Raw genomic sequence first — 27,583 nt, forward strand, 5'->3', positions numbered from 1 at the left:
AGCATATTCCAACTTTCTGTGGATAGTTTATCTATTCTGTTCTTAAGGCATTCTTTCCCCAGTTTTAGAACTACTTCTTCAGACTTTAAACATAGACTGAAGATTGGAAGCACTCTAAATCTCCCTTGGGTCTCCAGTGCCAGATTGAGAACTCTGAGACATCCCGTTCCTTAAAATGAGCAACTACAAGATCTTCGGCTTTTCTACTCAGAGATATCTGTTGTGGTATGCTTGGACTCCAGCCTGTAAGTCACTCTAATAAATTCACATTACATATATGTACATAATATGGATTTATTAGATGTTTAATATTTATTTGTTATATATTATAGAAATTATAATATATATACATATATGTATGCATTTCATTCCATATCTGTAAGAAACCTTGGGTCTTATTCTGATATCCTGGCAGTCAAAAAAAAAAAGACCAATGGCAATAGTCTATATTATTTTGGGCTTGTCTTAGAACCTCTTGACCAAAACCTTTAAGAAAGATATCCTCTGCCTGGGGGTCATTGTAAAATAGTCTATGCTCATGGAGGGCATATTTTCTCAGCATGTGGGATAATTTAATATATGTGGTGCATGTATGAGTGTGTGTGAGTCTCTGTGTGTGCTTAAATAATCTTATGAAATGATAGCTTTTCTCAGCATCCTTTATATTTCTCCCACTTTCTGTATTACACTACTTCCCTGTTTCTAGTTAAGACTTACTCATTTTTTTTCTCTTTGCCCTTTTATACCACCTGTGTCTTGCTATCTCTAAATCTAGAAATTCTTCTCCTCGTGCTCCCCCATTGTCCTCTTTCTACTTTTTTTGGTTTCTATAATTACTCCAGGTTATATTATTGTGTCTAAAGATTCTAATCTATGTTCCACAGGTAAAAGAGAAAATATGGGGCTTGACTTTCTGAAATTGGGTTACTTCACTCAGTATATTTTCCAGTTCCAACCATGTACATGTGAAGATGATGCAATCTGTACTTGAGACTAAAGGAAATTGTAGTACAGAAAAGTAAATGCAAAGCATGTGTACATTATATATAAAATATATATTTCTATGTTGCTAAAATTGAGTACAATATTAAAATTTTATCAAAATAAGTCATCAAGTATGAAAAAGGCAACAACATTAAATGAAATTTATGTCTATCCACAAATTAAATTGCTTAAATGATCAGAGGATTTAAAAAATAATTCAACTGCTCCCTTTTCATATTTCTAAGTCTTCTAAAACTGCATGTAAAAAAAAAGAGAGAAGGGATAAAAGTAACTTGTAGGAAATGTTTCAGACAGGAAAAAAATCTATGCTTCATAAATAGATTAAACATAGAGTTGCAAAATTGCCAATTGCTATCTTGCCTCGAGAAAGGATACTGAGGATCAGAAAACCTCTGTGTATGATTTTCTTTCAAAGCATCTGCAGTTTTCTATGTATAAGGTGAAGGCTTTAGAGTGTGCCATTTCCCAGCTGGTCACAATTGGAACCTGCTCTATCCGGCATCTACCGAGCCTCCTGAAAGCAAGGGATGGATAGGCAGGTTGTTTTGAATCGGTTGCTAAGTAAGTTATCTTCACATTTTAATATTCTCTTCTTTCTCACGTTTGCTGACTTAATTTGGAAAACTATTTTCTGCCTTATTTAACAAGCATGCTTTCTTTCTATGGTAAAAATCTATAGGGACAAGGCATTCTAGTTTGCTTCTTTTCAGGGCACCAGCAGGAAAAAGGTACTATCACATGATAATTTGAAGCATTTACAAAATGTTATTCTGCCAATATCTATGCAGAGTTGTGTTGTTGGTTTTTCCTTTAATCTAGCCTTATATTGGGAACCAAAATATTGTTGGTTGCTTTTGCTCTTTTGGGAGGCTCACCACTCAGCTCCCAAATAAATCACACATGGAGGCTTATTCTTAATTATAAATGTCCAGCCTTAGCTTGGATTATTGCTAGCCAGCTTTTCTTAACTTTAAATTATCCCTTTTTCTTTTTGCCTTTGAGCCTTTTTCTTTTTCTTATTTCTATAATCTTACTTTCACTCTTACTCTGGGGCTGGCTGTGTAGCTGGGTGGTTGGCCCCTGATGTCCTCCTCCTTCTCTAGCTTCCTCCTCTTCTTTCTTTCTCAGATTTCTCCTTCTATATATTCTCTCTGCCTGCTAGCCCTGATTATCCTTGCTATTGGCCATTCAGTTCTTCATTATACCATCAGGTGTTTTAGAAAGGCAAAGTAACACAGCTTCACAGAGTTAAACAAATACAACATAAACAAAAGTAAAACACCTCAAAATAATATTCTATAACATTTCCCCTTTTGTCTAAATAAAAACAAAAGCTTTGACTTTAATGTAGTGTAACTACATACAAAAAACAGTTATCAAGTAAGAATTAATTTACAATATTCAGTCCATTTACATTTAGCAGATTTAGAGAAAACACTCCACCATCCATCCATTTTAGTGACTCCACAGTTTTTTTGTTTTGTTTTGTTTTTTAAAAAGAGACCAAGAATTTAATATGGTCATAGAGTTACATATGGATAATTTCTTCTGCTATTGGGATTTCTGAAAGATTTTCCTGGGAGTGTCACACAGAAAAAGCAGCAGTTATCATTTTATTCACAGGTTTATCTTGGAAACATGCCTCATCTCCCAAGGATGATTTACTGTCCAAGGGTGGACTCCTTACATATGAGAGGCCTTACCTTTTTGGAGGAGGGAATGAGGGGTGGTTTGGGGAGGGGAAAGTCTGGAGGGATGGGAAGTTGGAAGAGAGGGGGATCTGTGGTTGGAATGTAAAATGAATAAAATATTCTTTAATAGAAAAAATGAAAAAGAATATTTATAAGGAAATAGTTTATCCTGAATTGAGAATTAAGTTGGAACAAACATCATTAATAAAGTGAAAGGCTGAGAGAAAAGGAGAGACTCCAAAGTTCTATACATAATTTACTTTCTATTGTAACTAAGGAAAATTGCAACTGTAACTATCTAGTCTTCAACTCTATTAAAGGCCCCAGAAGGATGATATTATTAGAGTAAACCAAAAGTGCATTGAAAAGAACTCCCAAAATTCTAGCAATGGCAGAGACGCCTGACTGCCTGGTTCCTTCTGCAACATTGGAGCATCCATCTTCAGCCTACAGGCCCGTAGTATCTGGCAGACTTTTCAATGAAGAAGACAATTTGAAAGATTGTCCTGCCTATGTTGGCAAAGTTTGTCAGTCACTTTCCTCTGTGCCTTGCAGAATGTCTGGCAGTTTCTTCTGTAAAGCAGGAACCCTGAAGGACCATCCCACCTTGTTTTGACAAAGTTCAGCAGTCATTTTCCTGTGAGTCCTGCCTGTCCAGTTTATACAATATACTGTCAAGCAGTCCAGACAAGAGCAGCTTTTGACCAAATGGCTAGCCTTGCCACATTGAAAGCAAACTCCATAAAGAATTTCTTTGATGTCCATCATCTCTGAAGTAAATTGGTGCTGCCAGGAACAGATGTGTCTCATTGTCATAAAAACCTTAGGTTAACAAAACATTTTAAATCCCATATTCTGTAGATCTTTGGGGTGTTTGAAAACCATTTGTCTATCTAAAATGCATCTCTATATCTTGAAAACATACCTAACATATTTACAAATTGGATTGTTATGGATGACTACCAACCTATGTTTCTTGATTATCCTAAATAGTTCATAATAAAAAACTAGAATTTTATCTTACATTTTTTAAATGAACTGCATAGGTACAATACCTTAAACAAAAGTAGAAACATATACACAGTGTAGCAAAATTAATTTTGAATTTGTATCAATATTCCAAAATCCATACCAATGCAAAATATCTGAGTTTAATAGTTGTCTTTTTATCCTATATTTTCATATTCCCCTAAATTATAACAAACATCCATAACCCACCAAATAACCAAAGACCATCCACACCCACCCAACTCTTGGGAATTTGAATGTTGTTTTCTCTAGGCTGCTTCCTGTTGTCTGTGGGCAAAACATCTTTAAGGTCCCAAAGGGAAAATTTAATATAATGGCCAAGTCCTGGGAAGACCAGCTACAATCTTTGTTGATAGATACCATCTGTGAAGATTCAGGGGTCTCCTTTGTTCAAACATGACCCATATTATTCCTGAAGGAATCCATAGCCTCTCATCTCTCGTGGGAACAAAACTTCAAAGCATTTTTGATTTCCCTTTGACAAACATTTTTTTTTAACTTTTTTAAAGTTAAGGCATTCCTAAAGTATGTAGACTGGTTTATTTCACCAGTCCCTCTTTCAATCCTATGTCTCTTAGCAACTCTCTTATCTACATTCAAAAAAATTCAAAATCAACATAATACTAAACAGGATGTAAACTCCTTGTGTATTTTCCATCTTATGTGGCATTTTTTTCTTTACTCTCTCTTTAAAGACTATTTTATAAACTATTCCTTTTTGTTCTATGACTATAGACTTTTTCTTTCTTTCTTAAGCCTATGTACACTGTAAAACACACTGGAACCTGTTCAGAGGCTTTTCAGTCTGGACCACATTTATTGTATATCTTCTAGTTATTTTGACTGCATAGACAAATTTTAAACTACTAAGCATCATGGGTCTCTGCCCTTGGCTTTGGCTGCTGGCTTCATCCACTTCTTGGGTCATGAAAATCAAGCCTATTGTTTGTGGCCTGGTTAGAGATTCTTGACCAAGAACTGAATTCAGCCTTCCTAGAGCTCTAAAATGACGATGCTTGCACTGGGGCAGGCATTTTTACTTAGTTTTTTTGTTTCTGTTTGTTTGTTTTTGTTTTTGTTTTGTTGTTGTTGTTGTTTCTACTTCATGTCCTGGCTGCTCAAGAACTCATCAGCAAGCAGAAACTGTCCAGCATAAACTCTTAAAGGAGCCATATCTTTTTTTTTCTCATCTTTCTTAAGCCCTACATGGAAATATGGGACCATGTTGGACTGCCAAAATGTTGTTGGTTACTTTTGCTCTTTTGAGAGGCCCACAACCCAGCTCCCAAATAAATCACACATGGAGGCTTATTCTTAATTATAAATGTCCAGCCTTAGCTTGGATTGTTGCTAGCCAGCTTTTCTTAACTTTAAATTATCCCTTCTAGCTTTTGCTTTTGTGCCTTTTTCTTTTTCTTATTTCTGTAATCTTACTTTCACTCTTACTCCGGGGCTGGCTGTGTAGCTGGGTGGCTGGCCCCTGATGTCCTCCTCCTTCTCTGGCTTCCTCTTCTCCTTTCTCTCTCAGATTTCTCCTTCTATATATTCCCTCTGCCTGCTAGTCCTGACTATCCTTTCTCCTGCCTTGCTATTGGCCATTCAGTTCTTCATTATACCACCAGGTGTTTTAGACAGGCAAAGTAACACAGCTTCACAGAGTCAAACAAATGCAACATAAACAAAAGTGAAACACCTTAAAATAATATTTTACAACAGAGTTGTCTCACCAAAAGACAGACATCAACTTTTATTCCAAGGAGGCAAGGAGAAGGAACTTTCACTAGAGCTATACATGTGGGAAACCTTCCATAGAAGGAGGCAAGCCTTGGGAACAAAATATTCAGAATCTCCCTCCCCTCACCTTCCTGATCATGCTCCAAGCTTTCCTAAATATCAAAGTACACAGCAAGTGATGAGCATTACTCCCATTCATAAAGAGCAATCCCAACCCCCAATAATCAGTGAAAATATATGAATAGAAGTTAAGTAGGAATGGTTTGAATCATTAGTGCACAACACTTACCTTTATTTTTCTTCCTTTCTCTCTTTTCTTTTGGTTTAGAAGGTTCTATTCATTTAAATATTTTACTAAAAGAGAAGAAATTTTCCAATTGGTCTGAAATAGTCTCTGTTTATCTTTATTAGTAGAGTATGTGGAATTTCTGCAATCTTCTCTTAGTCAGAGGATGCTGTAAAGCTAGAGATGTAGACTGAAGGTAATAACAGGTCAATAGTCTGCCAACCCATTTCAAGGTTCAGCAAGAGACCCTGACTCAAGGGAATAAAGCAATGAGTGATATAGCAGGTAGCCCACTTTTTCCTTTTTCCTTCCCATGTCCATGTGTCCAGGAGCACATACCCCTCACCCCCTTTCTCTCCTCTCTCTCTCTCTCTCTCTCTCTCTCTCTCTCTCTCTCTCTCACACACACACACACACACACACACACACACACACACACACACACGCATATGCCACACATACCCACAACATAAACTCACACTCATGCAAAAATATAGCTTATATGTATCTTCAGATGGATATATTACCATCAAACAATGAATGAATGATATAATGGTAAGGTAGATAATGTGCTTGAACAATAAATACAAAGTAAGACTCTCAAGCAAATAGAGATGAATTGTTACTTAGGCTACTATTTTTACTTGATGATGAACTTCTGATAGACAGACATAACTTTATATATCAATAAAATACAACTACCATTCACAGTAGGAACCTTGGGTCACAAGTCACTTCGGTCCTTGCACATAACTGTTATTTACTGCTAAGTAGCAATCAGAGATTGCTTCTGAAAATGAAGTAAATTTGCCCTTTATACCACATTTTAGGTTTTTTTTTCTTTATTTTATCTTGTCCAGATTTGCTGTGGGCTTAGGGCATTTTTTCAATATGCAGGAAATAGTGATTCTTATAAGTTTGCCATCCTACTGGCAAATCAGCTTGACCTTCATACTTAAAACTCTGGGTAAGACAGTGCAAGACAGGCTGACTCAATGTGAGCCTGTGAAGGAGAGATTCAAAACAAACAGAATTAGACTATATCTCCAAAATAAGATTTGACAAAGAGCTTTGCAAATCTAAATCAAAGTGAGAGAATAATGAAAATGAACAGAAAATAAGACTCGACTCAAGAGAAGGGAACAGAACACAGACACAGATACACAGTTCCCAGGCAGAACAAGGAAAGGCAGGAATCTGCTTCCAAGATGTGCATCAGAGAGACAAACGTTGGATATCCTACTCTAGGACAAGCCTAGAACCATCACAAGCCTCAAATACAGTCATAGGCTTTGGTGAGAGAGTGATTCTTTCAAACAGCAATGAGCTGCAGCAAGAGATGCTATTTTGATAGATAAATGCTTTGCATTCATTTTGGGCACTGTTTTGCAAGTGTATATTACTAAAATCTATGGCATTGTGAATTATTAGGTTGAAAACATTACAGATCCTCAGCTGCCACAGCCTCGGAGTGAAGAAAGGCCCAGTGAGTCACTGCAGAGAGCACAAGTTTGGACATGGATGGAAAGAAGACTGTACATGGTTGAAGGCAGACTCAATCTTAGAAGTACAGAAGAGAGAGCCACACCCTCCCTGGCTGGGAACAAATTTCATCCTACCAGTAGAGTATACATACACCAAGACCAGTGAAATCCAGAACAAGATGGAGTCATTGCTGAATTCTGATAAACTTATAACAATGGTTTTCAAATTGTTCCAAAAATTAAAAAGGAAAGAAATAAAACTAAACTCATTTTAAAAATTTAGCATTACATGGATACCAAAGCCAGATATAAATATAATCAAGAATTCAACTGTAAACCAATTTCCTTGATTCAAAAATCTTAATAATATTCCTCCAAATTATATTCAATAACCCAATGAGGTCATGATCAAGTTAATTTCATTTGAAGGAAAAGGATGCAAGGTGATTTAACACACACAAATCAATAAGGTAAGTTTAACATATAAAAAGATTTAATGAAAAAAGTCACAGGATAATCCCAATCAATGCAGAAGAGACCTTTGACAATTTTCAATATCTTTTCATAGTAAAAGCCCCCCAAAACAGAAGGAGCTTACTTCAATAAAGTAAAGATATGACTGACATACCTATGGCTGACATTTATTAAATGGGGAAAATTGAGATACTTTCTTCTGAAATCTGGCATGAAAAAGGGTGTATACTACAGTGTTATTCACTATTTTTTTTTGAGACAGGGTTTCCCTGTGTAGCTTTGAGCCTTTCCTGGAACTCACTTGGTAGCCCAGGCTGACCTTGAACTCATAGAGATCTGCTTGGCTCTCTATTTTGAGTGAAGTATTAACTAAAGCACTAACAAGATAAAGAAATAAAGGGATAGAGATAGAAACAGAATAAAGAAATTACTATTTTCAAATGATGTGAATCTGTACTTCTAATTCTCCACCAGAAACTCTTAGAACTGATAAGTAATTTTTTGTATAGCATGATACAAAACAACATAAAGACCACCATTCTTTTATATACCAATAACTACCTTGTAGAGAAACAAATCAGGAAAAATATCCTAATCATAAAAATCTTACAAAAAAGCATTACATACATAGGAATAAGTCTAACCAAGTGACTAAAACATTAAGACACAAGAGTGAAAATAACTGGAGACTATGATATGAAAAGAATGCCCATGTTAATGAACTTATTATTGTGATAATGACCGAAACATCAAAAGCAATCTACAGATTTAATATGATTCCTATCAAAATACCAGTAAGTATCATAACAAAACTAGATAAAAAGCAATCTTAATATGAAATCACAAAGTGTCCCAAGCATCCAAAGCAATCCTTACCAGAAAGCACAGATCAGAGGGATTCAAGATGCCTGATCTTAAATTATATTACAGAGCCTTTAAAAAAATCAATAGCAGCAGGTAAGAGACCTGTGGACAGGATGCACCATCACCACTGTAAACCAATGGACTCTGTTCCCACAAGAAACACTCTGCTGTCCAACCACACCTACCCCAGCATCCTCCCTGCAGGCAGCCCTCTCTGGCAACATCAGCAGACCCTTTAGGCACAAGTACCATCCATACCAATTGGAAGTACAGCAGTCCCTATAGGCACAAGCACCACCTACACCAGTCAGAAGAAAAAATGGATAAATGCCAGTGTAAGAATATATTCAATAACATAAAGGGCAATATGGCTCCACCAGAACTCAGTGGTCCTAAAACAGCAAGACTTGAACAACTCAATACAGATGAAGCAGAAGACAATGACCTTAAAAATAACTTTACCAAGATGATAGAGGACCTTAAAGATTAAAATGAAAAATTCCCTTAAAGCAATGGAGACAAAGACAAACAAAAAAAAAGGAAGAAATCAATAAACCCCTTAAAGGAAGCCAAGGAAAACCAATCAAACAGGTGAAGGAAACAGCTCAAGACTTGAAAATTATAATAGATGCAATAGGGAAAACACAAACTGAGGGAATTCTGGAAATGAAAAATCTGGGTAAACAAACAGGAACTATAGATACAAGCATCTCCTGCAGATTATAAGAGATGGAAGAGAGGATTGTGGGCATTGAAGATACAATAGAGGAAATAGATTCTTTGGTCAAAGAAAATGTTAAATCTAAAATATTCTTAACACAAAAATCCAGGAAATCTGAGACATCATGAAAAGAACAAACCTAAGAAAAACAGGGATATAAGGAGAAGAATTTCAGCCCAAAGGCACAAAAATATATTCAACAAAATCATAGAAGAAAACTTTCCCAACCAAAAGAAGGGCATACTTATGAATGTACAAGGAGCTTACAGAATACCAAATAGACTAGACCAGAAAAAAAGTCACCTCATCACATAATTATCAAAACGTTAAACATAGAGAATGAAGAAAGACTATTAAGAGCTGTTAAGGAAAAAGGTCAAGTAACATATAGAGGCAGACCTATCAGAATTACATCCAACTTCTCAATGGAGACTCTAAACGTGAGAAGGTCCTGGACAGATGCCTTATAGACTCTAAGATGTGATGATGTATTGTGTACCCCAATAAAGCTTGCCTGGGAATAAGAGGACAAAGTCAGCCACTACATTAACCATAGAGGTCAAGCAGTGGTAGCACACACCTTTAATCCTAGCATTCAGGAGGCAGAGATACATCCAGATCTCTGTGAGTTCAAGGCCACACTGGGAACAGGCCTGGTAGCACATGCCTTTAATCCCAGCAGTAGGAAGGAAGGAAGATGGCATGGCACAGAAAGGTATATAAGGCATGAGTAAACAGGAAGTCTTGTTCTTGAGGCTGAGGATTTCATAGAAGTAAGAACATGGCTAGCTTGTTCTGTTACTCTGATCTTTCAGCTTTCACCGCAATATCTGGCTCTGGGATTTTTTTTTATTATTATTAATAAGACCATGTAGCAATTCATGTTACTTCTAGCGCCCAACATGGGACATGAATTTACAAAAAAGTTCCTTGCCAGGGTCCTTCCAGACTTCAGGCAGACTCAAGCTGCATGCATCCAGTTATAGTGGTACACACCTGTAGGATTTGCTGAAGGAGACAGAGGCAGGAGGATCCAGAGTTTGAGGCTAGCCTGGGAGGCTTGCTGAGGAAAAGCAAACAGTGGTGGCAGGATGATGGAGGAGGTGACTGATGCTCCACATTGTAGGCTACTTCTCATCATGTTAGTGGTGGTAGCTATGCTGCTACAAGGGATGAAGTGTTTATCACTGCTTCTTCAGAAAACTATTGCCAGGACCATCATCTTACAAGAAAGCATTGGCAAAGTTTGGTGAGGCAAGTGTCTAGGAGAAATTGCTGTGAAGATATTCTCTTCTAAGGAAGGATGTTTGTGGTTCCAAGAGGCAGAGACTTATCAGACTGTGATGTTATGCCATGAAAACATCCTAGGATTTATAGCAGCAGACAACAAAGACAATGGCATGTGGACTCAGCTGTGGTTGGTATCAGATTACCATGAGCATGGATCCCTTTTTGATTACTTGAATAGGTACAATGTTACAGTGGAAGGGATGATCAAATTTGATCTGTCCATGGCAAGCAGTCTTGCTCACTTCACATTGAGATTGTTGGTACCTAAGGAAAGCCAGCTATTGCTCACAGAGATTTGAAATCAAAGAATGTCTTGGTGAAGAAGGATGGAACCTTTTGTATTACAAAATTGGGACTGGCTGTGAGACATGATTCTGCCACAGATACAATTGATATTGCTCCAAACCACAGAGGAGGCAATAAAAGTTTTCTGAAGGGAACCATAACTGAGCCTAACTGCAACTTTGAAGTTTCCAAAAAGACGATGGTGCCCTACAATGAGGATTCCATCAGGATAATACCACTAAGCTGACAAACATTACCCAAAGATTGGCTTTGAACTACAAAATGTTCAGGACAACTACAAAGATATCAAAAGCATGCATTGTAGAAAAAAATCTGTTTATGAAAATCTAAGTAGTTAATAATTTAAAAGCCAATATATTTGGCTAGCTACACAATTTTTTCATATCTGCCTTCTACACAAAAAAATGATAGCTTTCAAAACAACCAATTGTCCTCTTTGAATCCACTTAGCATTGCCCTCCTATCCTAGGCAGGAATCCACAGTCCAGCATGATGCTTTTCTTTTGCACCAGGTATTCTGATATGACTTAGATCATTGGAAGCAAACCCTTTACAAAACTGCTAGACATCTTCATTTGAGTAAGGATAATTGACTCTCTAGCATAAAATCATGTCATTGTGTCTCCAAAATTGCATATGATGTTTTTGCCAGGTGATCTCAACATATCATCATATTGTAACTTGTCATGATTCCATTGATAGTAACAGGATTTAGGTCCTAAGATTATTAGATTCAGAAAAATGAAAAAATTTTTGGTCAATATGCAGATAATGAAGGATACTGTGCTAGTCTAATCTACTACTAAAAGTATGTCCTAAACAATTGGTACATATCTGATAATACTTTATTAAACATACTATAATTTTGAGGTCCTAACTTGTCTTCTGTATTGAAATAAGATATGCAACTGGGGAGAGAGATAATGATAATAGAGATTATATTGTTTCTCTAGTATTAGTTGTTGAATGTATCCTCTAATCCTTAAATTAATGAGTCCTATCATAGTCATACTTACTTCATAGAGGAGACCAAGGTGGGGATTTTCCAGTTGCTGAGGATATAACACAAGAAATTAGTTAATGAATGGGAGCAGGTTTGGAGGCTCAATGAACTCTCTAAGAACACTACAGCTCAAGAGCATTTATGAAATCTCTCTTCAGATTGCCATTTTGATTGTTACACAGAAGCAGTGTTATGGATCCATTCAGTCATTATGCTTCAAAAGCAGACACTTAACTACTCTTGGTGTATAAGACTGGTGTGTGAATCCAGTCTTCTTGGTCATTCTAAAAGGGAAATAATTCTTCACTATATAGTGTTCTGACTCTATAAAAATGACTTGAAAATTGGGACTTCAGCCTGGTACTGTTATTATTCAAATTGTAATCACCAGACTTTCAGATCTTCTGGTACGCTGAGAGACTTGTCTAAGTATCTGCCCCTTAAATGTTTCATCAAGTCTCTCTTTCAGTTACTGATGAGTTAAGTTTGTCTTTTCCCACCTTGCCTTTGCTCCCTGGGGGGAGAACGTTTGCCAATATAGATTTTACACTGTGTCCTCAAGTTTGTTTTCTTCAAGGACCAGAGTTCCAACTAAAATGGAGAATCTTCTATCTATATCCACATCACCCACTTTCAGCACTGGCCTACAAATGACATGGGCTTTTCAAGAACATTGATGCTGTCATTTAATCTTCTGTTAAAAGTTATTATCTCTTCTAAAGGCACATAGCTAGGTAACTGTGAGATGAACACACATGATAAATCTACTCAGTGATTCACAGAAGTCTGGTGACATTTCAGACTCCTCACCTGCACTCATCAAAGGCCATCCCTGGGAAGCAGATTCCTCTTGAGATAACACACTGAATTCCATAGCCCTGAAGGCAGTGAACTCTGACCTGGAGCCCTCCTTTCCTGTATTTCCTTCTTTAAAGACTCATGTTTTCTGTTTTATAATTCAGTGAATAACTGTTCTCAACTAATGCCTGGCTTAGTAATCAAGCTCTGTGGCATCCAAAATTCTGATGATCATCCCAGTTCTTTCTAGAGGGATAGTAGGGATGGAACATGAGGAAATCTGTGTCTTGTTAAAAGTACCACTCAAGCAAATCAGAATCAGATTGCTATGCACTGTGGACCAGCTTCATTAGCAGGCCTTATGTGTTGGCACAGACACCCTTGTTAGAGTTTAGATTTGGAATACATTAACCATCTCAGCCTTTCTATTTTCAGTCACTTATTTTTAGTGCTTATTTCGAAGTACTATCCTTGCTTTGCACACCATATATAACTTTGATCTATATTAATTCAGTTACCTATAGAATCAGATCTTATATCTTATTTTAGACTACATCAATGATGGCAATATATGGTTCATTAACTTATTTTAAAGCCATATTAGAATGTATGTGTTTTCTCAACAAATAAGTTACAGACACAAATACATCACTTTCTTTCTTTTCACATGGCAGTAAAGCTAGGTGTGAGCTCCATACCAGCTGGTCCTTTAAATTGTTCTGCCCTTCATATTGTGTTATTATCTGCCTCTTGATTCTCCAATATATGATTTCAATGAGAAATTAAAGATTTCAGTTTAGAATGGTGCTGGTAGTAATGTACTATTAACTATTCCTTGAGAATCATACAGTCAATTAATGATGATAACTTGAGACACAAATGTGACCTGAACAAATGGGTCCTTCCTACTACATTCAGCAACAAAAGAAAATGTGTGGGGGCACAATGATCGAAAGAAAACCTTACTCATGTTCAGACCTGGTTAATAGGAAAGTACTTGCCTAGCATACATGAAGCTAGGATTTCACCCCAACACATACATTAAAACCACATGTGATGGGGCAAATTTCTCATCCCACCACTTGAGAAGTAGGGGTAGAAGGATCCAAAGTTGAAGATCATCCTCAGCTACAATGAAAGCATGAGGATAGCATGACTGTATGAGACACTATTACAAAGTTTTGTTTTGTTTTTTTTTTAAAAAAAAACTATGACATTGGAACAACGTGGGTAGAAATGTGTGTCTTTTTTTACATGGGAAAATCATGGGGCTGTTTTCAAGACATAAATCTCTTTGTGAACCTCAAGCATGTCCCTCATGACACTCGCTTGGCGTCTCACCCATCTCTCCACGACTTGCAATCTACCCAAACTCATGGTGACAGATTTTCTGTCCTACATCTCTATGATTTTTAACTGATCTTAATTTTTTATGAATGTTTTCATTTTTACTATCTCCTCTAACAGAGGTTAACCACCAAAAGACTGAGATAGATCTTTCTTATTTACTATTTCATCTAAATTAGATTATGTTGTAGATTTTACATGTTCAAAATTAATACTTTCTGTTTTATTTTAATTTTTTTTCATTTTTACATACCAACCATAGATCCCTCTCACTCCCCTCCTCCCACTCCCCCCACCTCCCCATCACCCTACCTCCCATCCACTCCTCAAGAGATGGTAAGGCTTCCTGTGGGAAGTCAACAAAGTCTGATATTTCAAGTTGAGGCAGGACCAAGCCATTTCCCCCTGCATCAAGGCTGAGCAAGGTATCCCACCATAAGGAATGGGCTCCAAAAAGTCAATTCATGCACCAGGGATAAATCCTGGTCCCATTGCCAGAGGCTCTACAAAGAGACCAAGCCACATAACTGTCACTCACATTCAGAGGGTCTAGTTTGGTCTCCTGCAGGTTCCTTAGTTATCAGTCAAGCATCCATGAGCTCCTACTAGCTCAGGTCCACTGTTTCTGGGTTTCCCCATCATGATCTTGACCACCACCTTGTCATACAAGCCCTTCTCCCTTTCTTTGAATGGACTCCATGTTCTCAGCCCAATGTCTAGCTGTGGATCTCTGCATCTGCTTCCGTCAGTCACTAGATGAAGGTTCTATGATTATAATTAGGGTAGTCACCAATCTGATTACAGGGGAAGGCCAGTTCAGTCACCCTCTCACTATTGTTAGGAGTCTTAGCTGGGGTCATCCTTGTAGATTACTTGGGATTTCCCTAGCACCAGGTTTTTCCTAACTCCATAATGGCTCCCTCTATGAAGATACCACTTTCATTGCTCTCCCTCTCTATCCCTCCTCCTACTCAATCATCCTATTCCCTCTTGTTCTCACCCCCCATTTCCTCCCTTTTTCCTCCTCCAAGTTTACCCAAAATATCTTATCTATTCCACCAAAGAGCAATTCACGCCTGTTCCCCTTAGGTTCATCCTTGTTACCTAGTTTCTCTGGAGTTGTAGATTATACCCTGTTTATCTTTTGCTTTACATCTAATATCCACTTACGAGTTAGTACATATCATGTATTTTTTTCTGGGTCTGAGTTACAGATTTTCATCTAGTTCCATCCATTTGCCTACAAATTTCATGTTGACTTTTTTTTTGGTTTTTCGAGACAGGGTTTCTCTGTGTAGCTTTGCACCTTTCCTGGAACTCGCTTTGTAGACCAGGCTGGCCTCGAACTCACAGAGATCCACCTGGCTCTGCCTCCTGAGTGCTGGGATTAAAGGTGTGCGCCACCACTACCTGGCTTTGACATTTTTTTAACTGCTGCATAATACTCCATTGTGTAAATGTACCACATTTTCTTTATCCATTCTTCAGTTGAGGAGCATCTAGGTTGTTTCCAGGTTCTCGCTATTATGAATAATCTTGCTATAAACATAGTTGAACAAGTATCCTAGTGGTATAATTGAGCATCCTTTGGGTATATGCACAATAATGGCATAGCTGGGTCTTGAGTTAGACTGATTTATGATAAACTGCCATATTGATTTCCAAAGTAGCTGTACCAGATTTTACTCCCACCGGCAGGCAGTAAAAGGGTGTTCCCCTTACTCTACATTCTCTCCAACATAAGCTGTTATCAGTGTTTTCAGTCTTATCCATTCTGACAGGTATAATATGGTATCTCATGGTCATTTTGGTTTGCATTTCCCTGATGGCTAAGGATGTTGAGCAATTCCTTAAATGTCTTTCAGCCATTTAAGATTCTTCTGTTGAGAATTCTCTGTTTAGATCTGTACCCCATTTGCTAATTGGATTATTTGGTATTTTCATGTCTTGTTTTTTGACTTCTTTATATATTTTTGAGATCACTCCTCTGTCAAATGTGGGTTGTTGAAGATCTTTTCCTATTCTGTAGGCTGCCATTTTTGTCTTATTGACGGTGTCCTTAGCCTTATAGAAGCTTTTAAGATTCAGGAGCTCCCATTTATTGTCAGTCATAGTGTCTGTGCTACTGATGTTTTATTCAGGAAGTAGTCTCCTGTGCAAGTTCGTTCAAGGCTACTTCCCACTTTCTCTTTTATCAGGTTCAGTGTAACTGGATTTATGTTGAGGTTTTTGATCCACTTGGACTTGAGTTTTGTGCAGGGATAGATAGGGATCTATGTGCATTCTTCTACAAGCCAACCTCCAGTTATGCCAGCACCATTTATTTGTTGAAGATGCTTTCTTTCCTCCATTGCATAATTTTGGCTTCTTTGTCTAAAATCAGGTGTTCATAGGTGTGTGGATTTATATCAGGGTCTTCGATTTGATTCCATTGATCCATGTGTCCTTTTCTATGCCAATACCAAGCTGTTTGTATTATTATAGCTCTATATTAGAGCTTGAGTCAGAGATGGTGATAGATAACTCCAGAAGTTCCTTTACTGTTTTGGCTATCCTAGGTTTTAAGTTTTTCCATATGAAGTCAAGTATTATCCTATAGAGGTCTGTGAAGAGTTGGGTTGGGATTTTTTGGAGATTGCATTGAATCTGTCGATTGTTTTTGGTAAGATTGCTATTTTTACTGTGTTGATCCTACCTGTTCAAGAGCATGGGAGAGCTTTCCATTTTCTGATATCTTCTTCAATTTATTTCTTCAAAGACCTGAAGTTCTTGTCATACAAGTCTTTCACTTGTTTAGTTAGAGTTACCCCAAGATATTTTATGTTATTTGTTGCTATTGTAAAGGGTAATGTTTCTCTGATTTCTTTTTGAGCCCATTTATGATTTGTATATAGGAGGGCTACTTTTTTTTTTTTTTTTTTTTTAGTTAATCTTGTATCCTGCCACATTATTGAAGGGGTTTATCAGCTTCAGGAGTTCCCTGGTGGAATTTTTAGAATCATTTATATATACTATCATATCATCTGCAAAGAGCAAAAATTTGACTTCTTTCTTTCCAACTTGTTTCTATCTGGCAGACCTGCCATTGGTGAGAGTGGAATGTTTAAATCTCCCACCGTTAAGCTGTGAGGTGTGATGTGTGATTTAAGATTAAGTAATGTTTCTTTTACATATGTTGGTGCCCTTGTATTTATGGCATAAGTATTCAGAATTAAGACTTCAAGATGATTAATTTTTCCTTTGATGAATATGAAATGTCCTTTACTATCTCTTTTATTAGGATAGCTACATCAGCTTGTTTCTTAGGTCCATTTGATTGAAAATCATTTACCAACCCTTTACTCAGAGGTAATGTCTGTCTTTGAGGTTGAGGTGTGTTTCTTGTATGCAGCAGAAGGATGAAACTTGTTTTCATACCCATTCTGTTAGCCTGTGCTTTTTTATACATGAATTGAGTTCATTGATATTAAGTGATATTAATGACTACTGATGGTTAATTCCTGTTATTTTTTGGTTTTGTTGGAGGTGGTGGTAATGTATGTGTATTTACCTTCTTTGGGGTTTACTGGTGTGAGATTATCTATTGCCCTGTTTTCCTGAGTGCCACTAACTCTAACTTCCTTGAGTTGGAGATTTCCTTCTAGTAATTTCTGTAGGACTAGATTTGTGGACAGGTAATGTTTGAATATGGTTTTGTATTGGGATATCTTGTTTTCTCTGTATATCGTGATTGAAAGTTTTGCTTGGTATGTTAGTCTTGGCTGGCATCTGTGGTCTCTTAGTGTATGCAAAATGTCATCCAGGACCTTCTGGCTTTCAGAGTCTCCATTGAGAAGTCAGGTGTAATTTGATAGTTTTGCCATTATATGTTACTTGGTCTTTTTCTTTTGCAACTCTTAATATTCTTTCTTTATTCTGTATGTTTAGTGCTTTGATTATTATGTGGAGAAGGGACTTTTTTTTGGTCCAGTCTATTTGGTGTTCTGTAAGCTGCTTGTACCTTCATAAGGCATGTCCCTTTTTAGGTTGGGAAAGATTTCTTCTATGGTTTTGTTGAATATATTTTCTGTACCTTTTAGCTGGAATTCTTCTCCTTCTTCTATCCCTATTATTCTTAGATTTAGTCTTTTCATGGTGTCTCGGATTTCTTGAATGTTTTATGCTAAGAATTTTTTTGGATTTAACTCTATTGTATTTTCAACACCCAAGAGTCTCTCTTCCCTCTCTTATATTCTGTTGGATATGCTTTCATCTGTAGTTCCTGTTCCTTTATCCAGATTTTCCATTTCCCGAATTCCCTCAGTTTGAATTGTCTTTATTGCCTCTATTTCAATTTTCAAGTCTTGAGCTGTTTCCTTCACCTGTTTCATACTTTTTTCTTGGCTTTCTTCACTTTCTTTAAGGGATTTATTGATTTCTTCCAATTTTTGTTTGTCTTTTCCTCCAATTCTTTAAGGGAATTTTTCATTTCCTCTTTAAGGGCCTCGATCATCTTCATAAAGTTAATTTTAAGGTCATTTTCTTCTGCTTCGTCTGGGTTGGGATGTTCAGGTCTTGTATGACCACTGGGTTCTGGTGGTATCATATTGCACTTTATGTTGTTGAATGTATTCTTACACTGACATCTACCCATCCAGGCTAAAGTAGTTATAGGTACAGATATTGAGTCTTCCTCCAATTAGTGCAGGTGGTGCCTGTGCCTCTGGGGTCACTCTTCCTCCAATTGGTGCAGGCGGAGCCTGTATCTCTTGGGGCCTCTTATGCTGTGGGGGATGGTTGTCCTGGGGGGAGGATGATTTTTTTTGTGTGTGTGTTTGGGGGAAGGAGTGAGACTTGTAGATTACAGGGTCTGATGGCTGGTGGGGGTGTTGGAGCAGCTTTGCTGGAGGAGTCTTACCTGCTGACCAGCTACTAGGGCTACGCTTGGTAGAGGAGGAACATAGGAATGCACCCCAGAGCCTAGGGCCTAGAGAGAGGGGCTGCCCTGCCTGGAGACCGACTACTCACCTCTTCCTCCAATTGGTACAGGTAGAGTCTGTCTCAATACTCTTTCTAAAATCAGGCTTTATTATTTATTTATTTATTTACTTATTTATTTATTTAAAAGGACTTCAAGCAATACCAAAAATTTAATAATAGTTCTTTATTACTCAAGACTCAGTATTAATAATAGACACCAAACTTTGTGTAATGATACTGGTAAATGTATTTTATAAATTATTTGTAAGTGAAACAGAAGTCTGGGGTCAAAAGATGTCAGGATGGTAATGCTAAGGAACTAATCAAGCTGTAAAGTTTGGGAAGTACTGCTTATTGTAAATTTGCATACTTTGTGAGGAACAATGTGAAATTCACAACTGTATTGAGTTATAGAATCATTTACTCTCCAGCCTTGTCTTAGGAACAATTGTTCCCGGTGCATTGTCTTAATTTTTATTAGGGCTGCCGACAGCTTGATGCAGACCTTCATACGTATTTTATTCAGAGATGCCTCTCCCAAGAGTGCAAGACTTCTTTGCTTTGTACTATTTGCCTTTTATTAATAATATATTTTTTTCTCAATTGTTACTTCAGGAACATTTGCCATTCTTTGGAAAACGACTTTTATCATCACAGCCTCTTTAATTGTTGAGACTTCATATGTCCTCAGTAAGTCTATTCCTGAATTATCCTGAATTTACAAAGAACCTTCTAAGAAAGACTAAGAAACCTTTATTTCATTTAATAGTCTTTGTGAAAATGCAAAAAGTGAAGTCATTATAAGCAACTGGATTATGTTTACTCTTTTTGAGTTAGCTTTTAGCTTCCCTTCCTCCCTCTCCCTTTGGTTTTAATCCTTGTACATTCCTCTTTCCTCCTTCTGGATCTATGGGGTGAGAACATCACGAATTAATAACACATTCTCAAAAAAGATATGATTTTTCTCTAGAAAGCAATTTAAAAACAAACACATTTTACAATAGAAGAAATATAACACTTGTAAATAGTTCCATTTATACAATTTCAACAAACAGATACGTGAAGAAATAATTCGTTATGATACTATAGAAATGATGGCAAGCATCAGGAAGTGATTCTCATCAAAACATTAATGAAAACAGCAAAATATTAAGTTGGTCTATGCATAAGTCATACCTTTAAGAGACACGGCAAGACAGATTTCATTGTCACCTATTAATCATTTATAATAAAAGCAGGAGCATTATAAAATATGTATTAAACACCATTAGGTAATGTTGCTATTTTCACTTCTTCTGAATACACAATTAAGTCTTAGGAAGATTTACAAGCCTTATTACCATTTCCCAACCCATTTCTAATAAAGTCTCATATTTGTTCTCATGATCTATGTGGAAAAATGTCTGCAAGGATCCAAAGTTAAAGAAAGATGAGTGAAGGGGAAAAATGATCAATCAGAAATGTTTTTGGACTGATACTCATGTAGATAAATCTGTTTAATTGTTGAAAAAGTTTTTTTTATCATGACTTATCTTCAATTTTAAAATATACAGATAAAATAGAATTTACAGGAGCATAAATGAGAGATACAAAATTATTAGACTTGCAATATATTCACTAATAACCAAACTGATATTCAATATCAAAAGCAATAAGCATGGGTTTCGTAGTCAGTACGTATATATGCAAATATCAATTGTAATATTTTGTAGGTAAGTTATATACTAAATTTTTTATCTGATCTGAGCCAGGAATCTCTTATGGATAAAAATGATATTAAGCATTATCTATAAAATGATTGATATTTGGATTAAAGGAATATAAGCATATGCATATAACAACCTCAGAAAAATGCTCACTGTTTTTATATTTTATTATATATATATATATATATATATATATATATATATATATATATATATACACACAATAGTGTCCACATTATTTTAATATGGTTTTTCATTTTGGTAATCTTCTCTGGGTGATTTCTCATCCTCATTCTGATAATTAAAATTCTTTAAAACTCCAACCTATGCTTAATTCCTCCCAAATACCAATCCCACCTCATCTCTCCCCATAACTTTCTTTTGAATGATTCTGATATTTAATTACTTATTTCTTTTCTTTTTAGTTTTTCAAGACAGGGTTTCTATGTAGCCCTACCTGTCCTGGAACTCATTCTGTAGACCAGGCTGACCTCAAAAAACTCACAGAGATCGACCTGCATCTGCCCACCCAAGTGCTGGGTTTAGAGGCATGTGCCACTACTGCTGAGATAATTACATATTTCCAATGTTTGTCTCATTATGTTTTAAGACACATCAATATGATGAATTCTGAAATTTCACACTAACCAGGTTTGTTTCAGTCTGTCTTCCAATTGCTGGTGTCTGTTTCTCCATCATGAAGCCCTCACAAAGTTTCCTCTGAGCCTTTCATCCTCATGACCACTGTGTCTGAGTTCACTGTCCGACTTACTATTTTTTTCTTTGCTACTTCCTTCTCTATTTCAATTTCTATAGTTGAGACCCTCCCTTCTTTCATTGTATACTGCCTCTGAAGGAGTCATCATAAATTTAGACTTTTGTTTGTTTTTAGTGATATCCCTTCATACCCATAGGGGGGAAAACGTGAAACATAAGAGACCCTAACTTAGCCCATTTCCCATCATTGCCTTCAGAATGTCCTTCTCATGGAGACACCATGTTCATTTACTCTATACACTTTCAAGAATAAAGAGAAGCCCTTTGTTGAATAGCTTCCATATATTTTATAAGTAAAACTCAGTTTAATTTCATTTTTTCCTCTAATATTAGTTTCTACAAATTCAAACTGCTGCTCTTTGCCCATGGGATGTATTGATTTATTTCTAAGTTATACAAATTATATACATCTATATTTTCCCATACATGCATAATTTCTTCGATATGGAGATCTGTGTTTTATTCACTTTTGAGATACTTTTGGAGACAATACTCTGGGAAAATAAGAAACACCCAATAAATCATGTTGGTAAATGAATTATGTTGCATCTTTTTAGCCTGTCATACACAGCTTCAAAATAAGTGTTTGTTGAATTAAATGAAAATGAGGTAGTATTGAGAGTTCATTGCTTCTTATTGTGCATAGAATTTTATATCTTAGGTACCAATTACCACTTATTTTTCATAGTAATTCACGAGCTTGTATTTTCTCAATGAATAATTTATTGTGTTTAGAAAATCTGGAATTTTTCTCAGAAGTACACTTGCAAAATAACTAATATGTTTTAAGCAGTGATTGATTTGAAGGAATCTCTCAAAATGTGAGCTACATTTTCTTGTAAATTTTTATGTATCATTGTTTCTCAATTTAAACTTTGCAGACAACCAAAGCTTGACTAGAGATTCATATATTAAGCAAAATGGAAGCTCACTAAACTGCAAAACATTTCCAAGTGCTTTGTATGTTTCTCTGCAGCAGGTATCTTCTCCACATGAGGCACTGTCCAAAGGGAACTCCAAACATCTTTCTCCAAAAACAGGATAACTAACTTGACTCTGCTGCTCAGCAACTCTGTTTTACTAAAGCCACCGTCCAAAGAGATGAGCAACACTGGGCTATGGTGGTGGTGGTCTGCTATCAATAAATGGATGTGTCCTCTGTTCCGTATAAAAACCATACTTTGTGACATTGTATCTGCAAATTTCAAGCTGATTTTATTGTCAAGTGGCTGTTTAAAACCTTCAATGAAAAAAAGTGGCTTGAAGGTACTCAGAAAATGCATTGAATGGAAGCTTCATTTTTATTATTACAAAAATGTTTAGTCTTTGTTTTTATTCATGACCCTTATTTCATTTCAAATTTGGGTTGATTTTATGCAGAAGTGGCAAACAAGTGGAGTAACTCTCATATAATAGGACATAGGTACATTAAAAATATTCACAAAATAATGGCATATTCCAAATTAATATGGATATATAGAGATAACATATAAAGTATTCCATTAGAGTATGTGTATCTTTTCATTTTGTATGCCAGTAATGCTATATCTCATAAAGAATTTCTTTTTTCTTATTTATTATTTAGATAGAATTTGTGATTCTCTTTATTCACTTTTTAGGGGTTTATTGTTTTGTTATCAAAGCACCATTCTGATAATGATAGATGCAAAGTAGACCAAATATCTAATCACAGCAATTATATTTAACTGGTAAAATAGACAATAGAGAAATATGTAAAATGTATGTGATTTGTAACAATACTTAAGGTTTATCAATAGAGTAAAAACCATTCTCCTATATTTCCCATCTTGAGGCTAAAACAGCATGCTTTTCACTGAATTTTTCTTGTTCCTTAATTTCCACAAACCCTTTAGCTTTTTTCTAGTTCCTTACTTTCAACGACGATTCTTCAGCCCCTGAACCCTATCCTTCTCTAACAATTACTCTCTCTAAATGATTTGTGTTTCGCTGGCAGCTCCGTGCTAAGGAAAGTAATATATCCTGATGAAGCCATTAAGCACTGTACTACAGACATTAAGAGGATGATATAGGCATGATTTCAATCATGCAGAAGGAAACTACTTTTGCTCTAAGAAGGAACAGTGCCAGGGAGCTTAACCCACTCCAGTCTACATCTTTATTTCATTGAATTCAAATGTAAGGATATCAGAAGAAAGTAATCCCCCCTCAACAAAGCAATCACCATAAGGCTTATCATCGGACCCGTGTTTCAGTGCCACAGGAAGAAGTAGGAGTCTAATATGTGTCATGTTGAAAAGAACCTATGTACAAGTCAAGAAGAAATGGGTTGGTGATATGGAAAATGTGCTAAACGAAAGTTAGATCTTTCCGTGGCAGTTCTGAGAGGTATTTTGAAATCCCTATTACCCAAAGCTAGTATGGTTTCCAAAATTTGCTAATATCTCTAATTCATGTGTTTTGAATACCTGTTTAATTGCCACTATGCAAAGTATTAAAAGAATTAATCTTCTCTGAAATTATAGATATGATCGTTTTTATGAGATATATCTCTAAATTACATATACAAATTATGTATTCAAGAAAAATAAGAGACAAATTATTGTAAGGAGTTTTGTGCCAAATACAAAATAAGAATTAGTATGCTTTAATTTGATAATATTGAGGGACTTACATGAAATGTAAGGTTGTTTTATCCACATCATACACATTGTTTATTAAAATTGGATATTTAAATAAAATTCATCTAGTCTTATGTGATACATAATATATATATATCACTTGATATGTATTTGATATCTATCCTAAGGTATACATTATACTAGTATTATATGTGTGTGTAAATCTTTCATAATTTTTCAACAATCAGATACTTACACAGTCTTTCATAACAGAAAATTCTTAATGATGAAATTATTTACATTTTTAACTTAGAAAACAAAAATTAAGATTGAAAATTTAAATCCTATAAAATATAATTCTTACCTTGTAAATGGCAGTTTATAGTAGTTAGTCCTAAAGATTGTATTCAACACAGGTCTATTGTTTCTTAAAGTATTACATATATTTCATATTTTTATTGTAACCTGGTTCCATAAGTAATAATAGCAATCACTAAAGTCAGTTACTTGAACTTGTAGACCCTGAAGCCTGTAGAACCACGAAGGGCCATTTCCTGTTAAATGAAATAAACTGAAACCATTCAGCTTTAAAGATCAGTTGCTCTGAATCTTTCAGCTTGTTTTCCCTCTCTTCTTTCATACTATATGAGAAGTTCCTGGTTGCCAATGCATTTCTACAGGCAATAAAGACAACTCTTTTACTGTGATCATTATAGGAAGCAATGTGAACTTAGAAAATAGAAGCCAGTCATTGGAATCAGTGTAAACTGAAAATATAGAGACCTACAAACCCTGGAAGTTCTTACAATGTTTAAAAATATTGTGAAAGTTCATTGAACAAATCAGTTTACTCTCTCATTCTCTCTCTGTGTGTGTTTACTAATTCAGCTTACTTTAAACAGCAGTAGACCTAATTTTTTAAACGTGTGCATGAGCGTGTGTGTGCATGAGCGCGTGCACACACACACTAGAATACAATGAAACAGTACTCATCAGTTCCCTAAGAGATGAATATGATCAGCATGTTCTTCTATTTTCAATTTTGATGTTTTGACATTTATAGATGGGATATATTCTTTATGTGGGAAAGGTATTTTTGATATGTCCTTAACACTAACTTAACGTGGAAGGAGACAAGTGTAAGCAACATGTTCTCTCACTTAAAATCTAAATGCAAAACATAAGTGAAGTATGTAAATGAAAAATGACTGCAAGTAAGAGAACACAATGAAGAGTTAATATCTTGAATTTTAAGCATGAGCTATTCCTTAAGAGCATCAGATTCACTTGGGAGCATTTTAGAGTCATAGATCTAAATTCTCTACTTCACATCTACTAAGTTAATATCTGCATTTCTACAAGACCACTGTGTAGCCCATATATGCTCTGATATTTGAGAAACATGTCTATATTAGATCACTGTGGATTTATCCTGAGTGTGAATACTGTTCAACTACATGGAAGATGCTCCCTCAGTCATAGAAGATACATACAAAGGTGGACATACCATAGGAGTATGTTGACCTAAAGATCCATAAAGCACCATGTATCTAGAAACTGAGGTACTGTTGAAAAACAGATCAGTTATTCTTCATAATATGTCCTAGTACTAAATTATTGATATTTTAGTCTCTACACTCTTTCTTGAATATAGTCCTTATTAAAATTAAAATAAACCCTAATAAAATCCCATGTCACTTCCCTAAATTCTCTAAATTCTGCTATATTTAAAAGGTCAAAGTAATATATTTCCAGGACCATTTCATTGTTACCAATTTTGTCATTAAAATGCTATGTTGGGTTATTGGATTATGTAGACCCAAATATGCTTATGTTGGTTTAATTCTACAGTATAAAACAGTCTGTAAAACTGCATTACTTGGCCAGGCGGTGGTGGCACACACCTTTAATCCCAGCACTCAGGAGGCAGAGCCAGGCAGATCTCTGTGAGTTTGAGGCCAGCCTGGGCTACCAAGTGAGTTCCAGGAAAGGGGCAAAGCTACACAGAGAAACCCTGTCTTGAAAAGCCAAACAAAACAAAACAAAACAAAAAATAGCACTGCATTACTTATCTTTTCTTCATTGCAATGACTATCTAAGGTAACTAACTCATTAAAAACTTGCCCCTATAGAGTGAAGAGCAGAAATGCATGATTTAGCTGCAAATAAATTATTTAGAAATCAAATTGTTTGCTTTTGTTCACATTTAGTTTCTCTCTGAGACTTTGCATTTGTCTCTGAGTCCTGGACTGAACAGTAATGTGGGTAAAATATTCACAGCAGCACATACTGTTGATGTGAATTCAGAAACAACCTTGGAGAGAGGTTGTTCATGTCCTGGGTGTCATTTGTCCTGGGGATGCAACTATGAACACTTCAATAGTCCCCAAGACTTGAAGAAGATTTTCATGGCGACCCCAATGAGAAATGAACAGTACACATGCAAATCTTGGAGAAATGAATTAATGTCTAAATGAGTCTACGTTCTGCTTCTCAGGATGTTACTTATATAGGCAGTATAGAGGTCATTTAAAGTGTATTTGTCTTTTAAAAACTTATTTCATTAACTAGAATGGTTTTCAAAACATAATATTGTTGAAAAATTCACCATTCTTATATTCTTTAGGAATGAATATTCTAAAAAATGTCAACAACTGAGATGAAACTTGATGTCAATAACATGTCAAAACATAAATCTAAAAATAATTTAACAAAATAAATGAGGCCATCATTTATATAATTCCATTAGATTTTTATGCCAGACCTTAATTCGAATTGCATAAATTATTAACCACATTACATTGTATTCAGCTCATCATTTTTCACTAAGAGGTGGCTGCCTAAATTTCTACAGTTGTCATAATTTTTCTTGAGAATTTATAGAACCTTAATATTAGATTATATGGAAAACTACTTACTAGGATTTTTTTTAAGCTTCCGTTTTTACTTACCTCATTAAACTACTAAAAATCAATTTATTAACAGTATAAGTAGCCAAAGGAAGCTGGAAGCTTTGATGAAGCTACTACAAAATTAAGTTTCTAGAACTCCTCCATCTCTGAGAAAGGGCACAGAAATGACCACACGCAGTAGCATGCAACTTAGTATGTTGGAAACATTTAGCCAAGAACCTGTCCCTGGCCACTCCCATGTGTTATAGGGTTGTACTGAAAAGCGACTTGCCAATAATAGTGCAAAAATGTGACTTAAGGATATATATCAAGTGTCTCCAGCTACATTATTGTCCATAGTATGAAATGCTGACAAAGATGATTCATATGGAACAAAACCATCTGAGGGACCATTGCCCTGATTTATACCTGCTACATGCCACCTCCTGGACTAGAGGACACATGCAGGTGTGTGGGAATCAGTTCAGTCCTCTACAATTTTAGCTTAACCAATTGTTTAAATTCAAATGACCAGTCATCATTCTGAAACTATAACTGAAACAATAAACATTAGCTGTGTTCCAGGGGATTCCAGGTTTGGGATAACATGGAACTTCT

This window comes from Peromyscus eremicus, chromosome 4 (genome assembly GCF_949786415.1).
Source record: "Peromyscus eremicus chromosome 4, PerEre_H2_v1, whole genome shotgun sequence".
NCBI lineage: Eukaryota > Metazoa > Chordata > Mammalia > Rodentia > Cricetidae > Peromyscus > Peromyscus eremicus.